An 11697-nucleotide genomic window follows, 5' to 3' on the forward strand; every position below is an offset into this window, starting at 1 on the left:
CTGAGTGCTGCTTGTCTAAGTCAGTCTGACCTGTGTGTGTTGTGGTGCAGTTATTGCTTTTCTGTATTAACTTATCTTTAATATAACATAAATGTTGGAGAACACTACATATTCCCTCCTTGCACCGTAAACACGGTGCACCAAAGAATTTCAACATTTATCCTGCATGAAAAATGCACAACCCTTAAACCCTACCAAAAATCACAAACCAAAAATGATAAACTTTGACAAAATAAAACGACAGTGGCCACTGTTAACTATATAGTATGAAACTTAATAAAACCTATTAGACCCTCTTAAAATTCAACAACAATAACAATAATTGAACAGCATATAATGACTTTCACGATTGTCTTTCATTCTTTGTTCTTCGGATCATTGTCCAGTCCCGCAAATACCCGCGCACTTGCGAGAAACGACACGAGCATATGTTTAGAATTGCTTAAACAGGCAATTCTTTCTGTGCGAAAAGCACAACACAACAGCCTCCCCCCATTTCTGGGGAGGCTGTGGGGAAGCCCAGTGCACCCATGCATTGGTGCCTTAGCTGGGTATTGATGACTGGTGCATGACTCGAACGTTTTGAAGGGGAGACGAGAGCGACCCCTCTCGAATTTCCAGATGACGACATTGACGACTGCATCTCGATTCTCTGTTGTTGGCGACGCTGCCGGTGGTGGAACGGACTTCTCGTCGACCAGTGTCGAGTTGCTCCTCCAAGCGACAGGTGGCACCCTTCTCGCTGGTTGTGAAGATGTCTGGACAGCTGGATGGGACGAGTTGACGACCCCTGGTTTCTGGCTGGGATTGGGTTGGGCTGTGTAGTTGCGAAAACGACCCCCTCTCGGTTTCGGCTGTCAGTTGTCCTGTGACATCACGACTTGGACACGGCAGTGACATCACGCTGATAGCACGAGTTGAGAGCGTAGTTTAGCATCAGATTACAGCACGACATTTCTCCCAATCTGCACAGCAGGAATCAGGTTCTGCACCTTGTTTTTATCGAGGCCATCGGAGAAATAGATATAGACAGAGAAAAACAGATAGGGAAAGAGTCCTACCTGACACAACTTCTAAATAACTTCTGGGGAGTTTGTGTTTGTCTTACTTAATTTTGTTACCTAGGTTTACTGTATCAATACACGTGTAATGTAATCACACTTGATACAAAGCTTTTTTGGAAAGGCTAACTGTGCAGTAATACTTTTTGGAACAGCTATGGATTATGACATTAACAACACACTACAAGTATGTTTCGTTCTTACTTTATTTAATAGAGTGTTGATCCTGAACCCTAAATAAATTACTTATAACTTACTTATTAACTTAAATGGATATTAAGTATTTTGATCATCCTCTCTTCTTAAACTTACTTTGTTGTAGTGTTTTCTCTATGTGGCCTTCTCATAATATTGTAATTATTACCTTTCTTTTTTAAGAACTTCTATTATTTTTAAATTAATGTGCTCTCTCCACCTCTCCCTCCTTTTTCAAATTCCTATTTGAAACACAAAAAGGAAGCATATTAAGTTAAAAATTCAGCTAAAATAAGATTCTCACTTTTTGTGTGAGCAATTGTATTCAAACAGGAACAAACAAACATGTGGCTTTCTCCCAGCCCTCTTATCAACAAAACCCCAAAACGGTTTATAAATTTAGAATGCTAACCCTTTTTCAAAAAATCCAATTTCTTGAATCGGTAAAATGTACAGAGCAACCCTTAAAAACTCAGGTATTCCTGAAAGTGTGAGAATAAGATTGGTTCAAAATCCTACTTAATCAACAATTATTTCATCAATATTTTTAATACCTCTTCACTTGGGAATATCTATTCTTTATTAACTTTAAACTTCTTTACTTGGGAATATCTATAAACACTAAATCTCTGTCTGAAAAATCATTAAAGTGATAATTCTCAGTCATGCTTGCTTTCCTCTTGGCTGAGAAAGCAACAACACAATCTTTTATTGATTTGAAAACGGTAAACACTAGTTGTATTTTTTATTTGGAAACAACCCTAAACATACTTTTCTTCAATGCATAAAAGAGGAAACCTATTAGTTATCAAAATAGTCCTTTAAACTTTTAATCTTACATACTTCTTTTTACAAAATCTTATGTTGTCTTAAAGGCATAACTAGATTAGTTTATGTCCAAAGCAGACCTATTTCATTTGCTTGCACAAATCTAACTTTAAGGGAAACACCATTAATCAGAAAATTGTCACAATTTAAGTACTTGCACTTTTCTTTTTAAGTGGAGCAGTTGAATCCACCCTCCTTTTACAGAAGGAATGTCCACTTTTTCAGTTCAGAAGCAAAGGAAACCCCTCTCATCGGCTCCTTCAATGTCTCTTGCTTTCCTATAACACAAGGCAGAAAGTCAGCAATGTCATTATGGCACATATTTCTTGCCATTCTTGTATTCCCTCCATCCTGTAGTCCCCACACAGGGCATTGAATGTCACTTTTGGCACGGTGTTACTTAGCCACGTGCATACACGCCTCCATCTTTGTAGTTCAGTCTGGCATTGGCAGAGCGTTCTCTGTCGGTATGCGTTGGCTCCAGTCAGACTGTTGGCTCCAGGACCAAAACTGAAACTGGAAACTGCTCTTGAGCTGAGCAGACTTCAGGCTAAGTGTCTTTTTTGCATTTCAGTCCATCTGTTTTTCAAATATTTTTTGTAAATTGTCCTTTTGCGGCATCGGTAATGCCAGGCAACTTGTCTTTTCGTCTTTATACTTTCTTTCCTTCTTTCTTGATATTAAACACATTCTGTGTTCTCCTCTTCTTTTTTGGGCAGAGAAAAGGTATTGTGACTTGTGACAACCTTCGAATTTTAGTGCCCCAAAACCAATTGCAAGCATAATCATTTTTCTTAGAATAGACTTCAGATAATCTTTTATCAATAGTGAATTCTTACTAAAAAGGGGATTTATTTGTTTATCTAACTCTTCAACCCAAATGCTAAACCTTTACATTGCAGTGCACTGTAATCGTTTCTTCCAGTGCACTCTCAGTTAAACAGCTTCTGGAAGAGAAAAAAGAAATGTTACACATTTAAAATAGAACCAAGGGATTCTCAAACCTTCAAAACTGTTGCTCCCAAAATCTCTTACTCTTAAAGCTCCCATATTATACACTTTTCGGTTCTATTATACACCATATTATATGGTCTTAGTGGTCCCTAATACGTTTTTCTTTAATTGTTTGCTGAAAAAAACTTTCAGATAATTTATTGTACTATGCTGATGTTCAGCTAATCTCACAATGGCCTATTTTTTAAAAAAGAGTTGCAGGTCCCCTCGTAAATATACAATCTTTGAGCTCCCCCCGCCCCCTGTCCGGAAGCGAAGCCAGATACGCCTCGCCCTCTGTCTGTCAGGGCCGTGGACCAATAAGAAATAGGGGTGTGGGCTGCACAGTGGAAGCTTCTGGCTTTACGGTTTGTGAGGTCAGAAAAGGGGATAATTCTGACTGGAGTGTTTTTGGGGGGAGGGGTGGGGGTTTCAGAAAAGGGGAGAGTGAGAAAAGGAGAGATTGTTATTTTTTTTGATATTTTGGCAGTCTCTAGGCACACCGTGGACGCATGGATATGTTGGAACACATTTAAAAAGTGCATTTAGCATAATATGGGACCTTTAAATTACTCACGATGTTATTCAAAAGATTTTATTACTTACCCAAAAACCACAAGGTTTACTGTTTTTTACTGTAACTGAGAGCATGCTTTCTAGCCTACTCAGATGTAAAACTTAATTAAAATCACTTATTAACTTAATTTTTTTTTTTTTTTTTGGTTAATCTTAACAGGTCAGTAACCCTTTTCTAACAATTCAATCTAGCTCTTTTTTAGACCTACAAAATCAAAGATTCTGTTTTGGTTCTTTTGGAAATAAATGTGGCAAATCACACTTCAATGATTCTTACTAGATTTAAGAGATCATTTTTACTTAAACTTCAACACTGAACATTTTTACAAACAAAACAGACATTTTCATCCTCTTTCAATCACATGAACAACGTACACTCACGTTTTCACACATGTTTCAGAGAACTATGTTTCAAATAACAGGTGACAATGCAATTTAACGCTTTTAACAGCTCTCAAATCCCAATTGAGAAACAAATGGTTACATATCAGTGGAAAGAACTCCACTGTCTCTATTTTCCGTATATCACTGAAACCCCTGTAAGGTATTTTCACAGTTCCAATAAAACTTATGCTAACTTAGTTTAATTAACACCTGTTCTCACAGAGTTTAATAAACCCAAATCTCTTTCTTAGTTTAATTCTTACTAAACACATGTCACCTCTTCTTTTATTTTTTATTATCTCATATGTCTCTTCAGTGTCTTAAGGGCACAGGCAATTTAACTTAGATGTTTCATTTTATCATATCTCCAGTGTCTTAAAACACAGGCAATTTAACTTAGATGCTTTATTTTCAGTACAAACCCAATTCTTATGTTAAGCCAAATCAACGAATGTACCATTAGATTTTATTTCCTAATCAATTTATTTACTTTAATGCTCTCTTACAGATTTTTAAATGAAAAAATCAGAGCTACTGTTCACTGTCTCTCCCTCCGGCTGCAGGCCGCTAATAATAGCCTGGCCTGCATGTGAATATGATACACAGGCTTCAGCTTGGCCGGCGAGAGCAAGAGGGAGGGGGGCGGGGGTTTTTTAACGAGGAGAGAAGACTGCCAAAAGACTCGGTCCCCTACCCAACACGATGAAATCAACACTTTTGACTGCTCTGTCCTTTAATCTGGCAACCATGCCACATAAATTTTCAGGCTCAACACACAGATTCAGAAACCACTCTTTTGCTTCAACAATATGGCAACACCACAGCTGTATCATAACACAAAATTCAACGCAACAAACAGCATACAATAATTTTACTTGTTATTCCTTTTTCAAATTAAATTATTCTCTTTAATTTTCAACTCTTTATTTTTTATTATTAATCACATTTAAAGCGCAACCCTTCATCTGTCGGTAATCAACGTCCTAGACTCTGTGTAAATGTCTATATGGAGAGAAGACCTTGATCAATTGAAATCTCGATAGACAAGAACCAGATATATGCTGCTTACCTTTAATACGCTAAAGCAATCCCAGACTTTAACTGGAACTACTTTGACGCAGTAACACTGTCATTTATTAGAACAGCAAATGTCTCTCTCCCGAATTGTATAATTTATTTATTTTTAAAGACATTACGGGTGTAATAATGTCTTTCATGACGTACTGTCCACCGTGGAAAACGGATCTCTCTGTACCAGTCAGAGGTTCGTGTGCTCATGGACGGGCCCCAACTTCATCGACAGGTATCTCAGTACTTTTATTATTTTTTTCCTCTTCCTCAACGGGAAGTACATCACACTGCAGCGATATTTATTACGAAATGGAATGTCAAAACACGGAACCAAACAGCAAGAGTGGCCAGTACGGGTAAAACAACACAACCATTTCTTTCTTCCCAACTAAACAAGTTTCTTAACAATTTCCAGAAAAGCCAAGATTCAGTTATAACGACTAGCAGATACTTTATCCTGACAGTCTATGATTCTGCTGGCCTTATACAAGCACGCAAGTTTAACAGACCTTCAAAGAAAAACCACAGACAGGTTGACATTGGTTTAGGGCAAAATATACATTACCCAGATGCCGCCGTTGTCTGTCTGCTGCAACTTCTGAAGGTCTTCCGTTTCGACAACGCCATTTATGTGGTGGAAACAAGGAGGTGTCACCGTGGCCGAGTGGGCCAATTGTTCCACTACATTTGATATTACTTGAGAGAGAAGGAGACATCTCACAGGCTTCGAGATAGACACGGAGGAGAAGGAGATCGGTCTAACGGGTACTTTATTGAAGGGTTGACATAACAGGATATCAGCTTAGTAGACAACTTCTACTATAAACACAAAGGTACTTATTCATTACAATAGTTCAGATCTTATCTCACCCTATCCTGGTTCTCTAGCCTCAACTTTGGGGGTAAGGAGTACCCCTCAGCAGTCTTCATTCCCCGGGCGTAAAGGCAAAGGCCAAGGCCAAGGCCAAGGCTTAAATACACTATCTGTCTGTGTGTGTGTGTGTGTCTGTGTACGTGTGCATGTGTGTGTGTGTGTGTGCGCATGTGTGTGTGTGTGTGTGAGTGAGAGTGTGTGTGTATGTGTGTCTGTGGGTGACTGTGTGAGTGTGTGTGTGTGGGGTGGGGGTGTGTGTGTGTGTGTGTGTGTATGTTTGTGTGACTGGGAGTGTATTGTATTACATTTCTAATGTCAGATGTGGGCTATTTAGAGTAAGATGTGGCAAGATGTGTCCCTACTTTCTGCTGTGTCTGCAACAGTTGTTGTTGCAGTTCGTGTCCTAAAAGGTCATCCTGTTCTGAGTGCTGCTTGTCTAAGTCAGTCTGACCTGTGTGTGTTGTGGTGCAGTTATTGCTTTTCTGTATTAACTTATCTTTAATATAACATAAATGTTGGAGAACACTACAAAGGTTGTGTTAGTATAAGCAATGAAAAACTAGCTAAAATGAGCTACAGTTTGGTCCGAATGAACCGCTGCTCAGCATACTGTTGTTAGAGTTTTGCACTTGTCGTTCCAGTTGTGCCCACTGTGGTTTAGCAATCGTAAAAAACTGTAAACATATTTTAATGTAATATTACATGACATATGTTTTATTTTAATGTCATACACATTGTAGAAAAGCCATCATGCCAAGGAAATACACCAGGAAGACGACCTGGGGCAACCACACGGAAAGAGCACCTTCTCATCTTTCCCTGTAACCTTCAGGGCTGGAATGTAGAGTAGGCCTAGTTGTAGAGTATGACAGGCTGATGTTATAATCCAGTTGGGTCTTCTCCTCTGTTCCGAGTCCCAGGCTGTTCTCGCTGGTTCTGATTTTCCTATGCTTTGACCCCCAGACACTAGCTGGCTCTAAGGGTCCTGTGTTCTGACCCCCAGACTGTGTTCTAATCTAACTGGTTCTATCTTTCATTTGAATCTTATTAAAACATTTTGAATTATAATATGTTGTATTTGATTTTGTTCAGAGTTACTTTCAAGTGTTTAGAAAATGTGCTTTGCTTAATTGACCAAACCCCATCATTCTTTTACTAGTCCGACATTAGTTCTGGAATGTGTGGCTAGCTTTCAGGATTCTTATTGTTACAATATGTGTTGTTATGGTAGTTTCAGAGTGGAAAAAGTAAGTGGATCAGTTTACCCCACAGCTGGGGTAAAGTGAGCCACATGACAACTTTTTTTTAAACAATCATATTTTCACTGCCCTTTGTCTTGAAAAAATTCTGCTAATGCCCATTTCTAGGAAACATCCTGAATTAATGGGAAATGTGTAAATTTGAGTGATAAATCATTTTAGCTCGCTTAGAGGGGAGCAAATGTAAAAAGTGGCTCAGATTACCCCGTTCTCCCCAATATACTGTATATTATATTTTATATATATATATATATATATATATATATATATATATATATATATATATATATATATATATATATATTAGTGGTGGGCCGTTATCGGCGATAACGTGCTGCGTTAACGCAAAACTCTTATCGGCGATAAAAAAAATGTCGCCGTTAATCTCTTATTCCACCTCCTGTTCGGCTCAGGGGAGATACTAATAGCCGGGGGCCGTTGTTGACACTTGAGGAGCCTTTATTCTCTCACACACCCGCCGCTCTCTCTCTCCATCACTTGCCCACGACACAATCGGGTATTGGAACGCAGGGTGGGTGTGTGTGGACACCGGTCGCCACGTGACTATAAGTTTCCAAGTTTTAAACACTTCTATCTCTTCAACGTCAACGTCACCGTACCCGAATCCTAAATATCCCCATAGCAGACGCTATATTTCATCGGGGGGGAAACTTTGTTTTGCGCCACAGTTCGGCCGTAATGCTGCTGCACACACACACACACAGACACAGACACAGGCGCACACACACACGCTGCATGACAGAGACGAGGGGCGCTACCAAAAAGACGAGAGGAGCGGTTGGAGCAGTTGGTGCGTTTAGAGCAGTGGTGTCAAACATACGGCCCGCGGGCCGGATCCGGCCCGCGAGATGATTTAATATGGCCCGCGACTTGTAGAGCACACATTTATGAGCATTTCAAAAAAAAAAGTAAGTCTCTAGAGACACATGCGTGCACATTTATTTACATAAAATCGCAATCGCAGTCATTTGTGCAGTTACGTAAAATGTTTCACTAAGGAAAATTACAGAAAAAGTAACGCACAGTGACTTTGATGAGTAACTTTAATCTGATTACTGGTTTGGAGATAGTAACGCGTTAGATTACTTGTTACTGAAAAAAGAGGTCCGATGCCGGTAACGCGTTACTAAGTAACATCTTGTTGAACATTATTTATTTTCATCACCAATTATCATAGTAGAACAGCTTCCTCAAGCAGTTTGTGATGCATGTTGGAAACAGGAGATGAGCCCCTGGTCTGATGCGCCACCTGGCTTGAGAAACACGTTCTCAAAGACTTACTTTGAGTCATTATTTAGGGAGCACACACATATTATGAATGAATTCAAATGAGCCATTTTAATCTAGATTAATCTAGATTAATTCCAAAATTAATCTAGATTAATCTAGATTAAAAAAATTAATCTATGCCCACCTCTAATATATATATATATATATATATATATATATTCAGATTTTAATGTTTTGGTAAATGGAAATTCATTTTGAAGGACATAGAAACAACTCAACATATAGGGTTGAACTATGAGAGACAATTGGGGCTGAAGCGAATATCTGATTAATTAATTAGTCGATCAGTTATTATTCGGCAACCATTTTGATAACTGTTTAATCTATTTCTTTCAAGCAAAACTGTTGAATATGCTTAAAGAGGATTGTATGATGGAGAAGTTCAAATATACATGAAAGCAACAATTACTGATGATTCTGGTAAATAAGTGGACTTGTGTGTTACCTCAACTTAAGCTTGCCCTGAGCAGATACACACTTCATTCCTACTGTGATGTTGTCTAATTTAGAGTGTTGTATACAGTATGTTTCCCATTCTTTTTGCACTAGCTTTGAACCTCACTGACAATTGTAATGGAACCGTCTTCTTTGTGCTGATGGACTGTCAGAAAAGAGCATGTCTGGAGTAGAGGAAGCAGAGAGAGAGAGAGAGAGAGAGAGAGTAGTCACACACACACACACACACACACACACACACACACACACACACACACACACACACACACACACACACACACACACACACACACACACACACACACACACACACACACACACACACACACACACACACACACACACACCACAAACCTTCAGAAGTATTCTAGTGTATGTAAAGGCAGATGAATCAGTGCGTTGTGGTCGTGTCACAGGGGAATACCGGCCACCCTGCTGGCTGCTGCTGCTGCCATTCTCACACACAGCAAACAATCTGATGTGATCTTGTTCAGCCCTCAAGAGTAGGAACACACCGCTCACAGATGCTTGTGAATGCTATGTTTGATGCATTGATGCAAAGATAGCAACAAAAAAAACAAAAAAAAAAGATTACTACTATATAGACTACTAACCATTTTTTTCTACTGTTTTTACAAGGACACTGAACAGATGTATGTTCTATGGAATACATACACACAGTGATATTGAGATGAATATACTGGCGGTGGTGATACAATATTAACTAAAAGAAGTGTCATAACTGAACAAGGGCTTACTTTTTGAGATCCCTAGAATTCTGCCCCTAGGCATTGTGGTTTTTTTTTTACATTTGGGGCCCTTTTAGTTCTCTGGACATGTATACTGGATCTAAAGTTCACATAGCCTATATTTTCTGCTACCAATAACTAGTTTTGACCGTGTCTTCCTGTCAAACAAAACAACCTGGAGAGAGCTCAATTTGCAATATTTGTGGGACAGGAGTGGGCTGCTCTCACAACACCCACAAGTTTACCCTCTCGTCACTTCTAGTGCGACCAGGTGCCTCCTCAAATAGTAAAACCCCGCAGGTCCAACAGATCGTTGCGCGCGCGTGTGTATGTGAGTTTGTGTGTATATGAGTGAGTGAGTGTGTGTGTGTGAGAGAGAGAGAGAGAGAGAGAGAGAGAGAGAGAGAGGGGGGGGGGTGATGGAGAAGAGACAGAAGAGGAAAAGAGCGGTAAAGAGAGGTGTGCAGTGTGTGTGTGTGTGTTTGTTCGTGTGTGTGTGTGTGTGTGTGTGTGTGTGTGTGTGTGTGTGTGTGTGTGTGTGTGTGTGTGTGTGTGTGTGTGTGTGTGTGTGTGTGTGTGTGTGTCGGATGGAGGTGTGGTAACGGGGTGAAAGAAGGTTTGAGGAGGCGTGGTCCTCTTCGTTGCGCGTTGCTAAACACAAATTTGGCATATAAGCGCAAAATGAGCAGCAGTCCCATACATCCAGTAACTAGCGCACTGAAGCGAGCTGCGGAATTCAACAGCTACCTAGACATTTCTGAGCTCTCTTGTCCTCCAGCGTGGATGCTCAGCCCGAAAGAGAGGACGGCTGCCTGCAGTCACTTTTGTGTGTGTGATGGATGGAATTAAAGGTCGGACAACTGACACTCATCTGCAATAATCTCAAGGCGTTCTGGCATCTGGAGTATTGCACCTGGGACATTTATTATAAGGAGTTTGGCGGAATATAAAGGTACATTTGTATCAAATAATATTTACTTTAAATAATATCCGACTGGTTACAATTTTTTTTTTTTTACTACTTGTAAAAGTATTACCATGGTATCACTAGAATCATTTCACAATATAGCCTATGCTTTATTATCATCACTGCATCATTTTGGTTTTCGAAGTTGTCATTAAAAGTGCATGTCATACTCTATCCTTTGTTGTTGTATATCACAAATATAAATGCTGCAATGCAAGCCTCCCTGCAGTGCATGTTAGTGCTATTAAGAGTAGGCCTATAACCGCTCACGCATGCACATTAAATCTCCCTCTGTGTAACCCTATTATTTGCTATCTATGGTGTAACCCAACGTGCGAAAACTCAGTGAGTTTACACTGGTCCCACTGTGTGTAGGGATGCGGTGACCTGCAGATGCACTCATACTGCTGAAAGCTGTATTGGCCTGACTGCTTGAAGGCAAGTCCCACTACATAATTACCGCATTATTAAACAGGGACAGAGGATAGATTCAAGCAAGGTGCCTTTTGGGCTCTCTAAGATGCTGTAGTGTAAGTACGCTTGCTAAGAAGGGACAAAAATGAATATGCTTGCTGATGTCAATGGTGAGGCTTAGCCTGGATTAGCAAAGTCCATGTTCTTGTTTTATTTTGTTTATTTTATTTTTATAGCAAATAAGATTTTAATGAGCTCTGCATTGGTCCATCACACATTAATCCTCTGCATGGACACATCGTTCTCATAATCAGCAACAGTCTGACTTAAAGGTGCAGTCAGCCATTGTGGAGAAAACCTGTTGTCAAAATCATTTTTTGTCAAAATCAGTGAATATCTCCTCACAATCCGCTATCTGTCTGGTGTTAATTCACAGCCTATAGGCTCTGTAAACCGGTAAGGGTAAACAAAGGAGGCCCTCCGTAGCTAGCAACATGCCCGTTTACAGAGCCCGGGCTGTGTATTAACGCAATTTATCTTCAGCGTGCACACAGTAGGA

The sequence above is a fragment of the Ammodytes marinus genome (assembly GCF_949987685.1).
Source record: "Ammodytes marinus genome assembly, chromosome: 9".
Classification (NCBI taxonomy): Eukaryota; Metazoa; Chordata; class Actinopteri; order Uranoscopiformes; family Ammodytidae; genus Ammodytes; species Ammodytes marinus.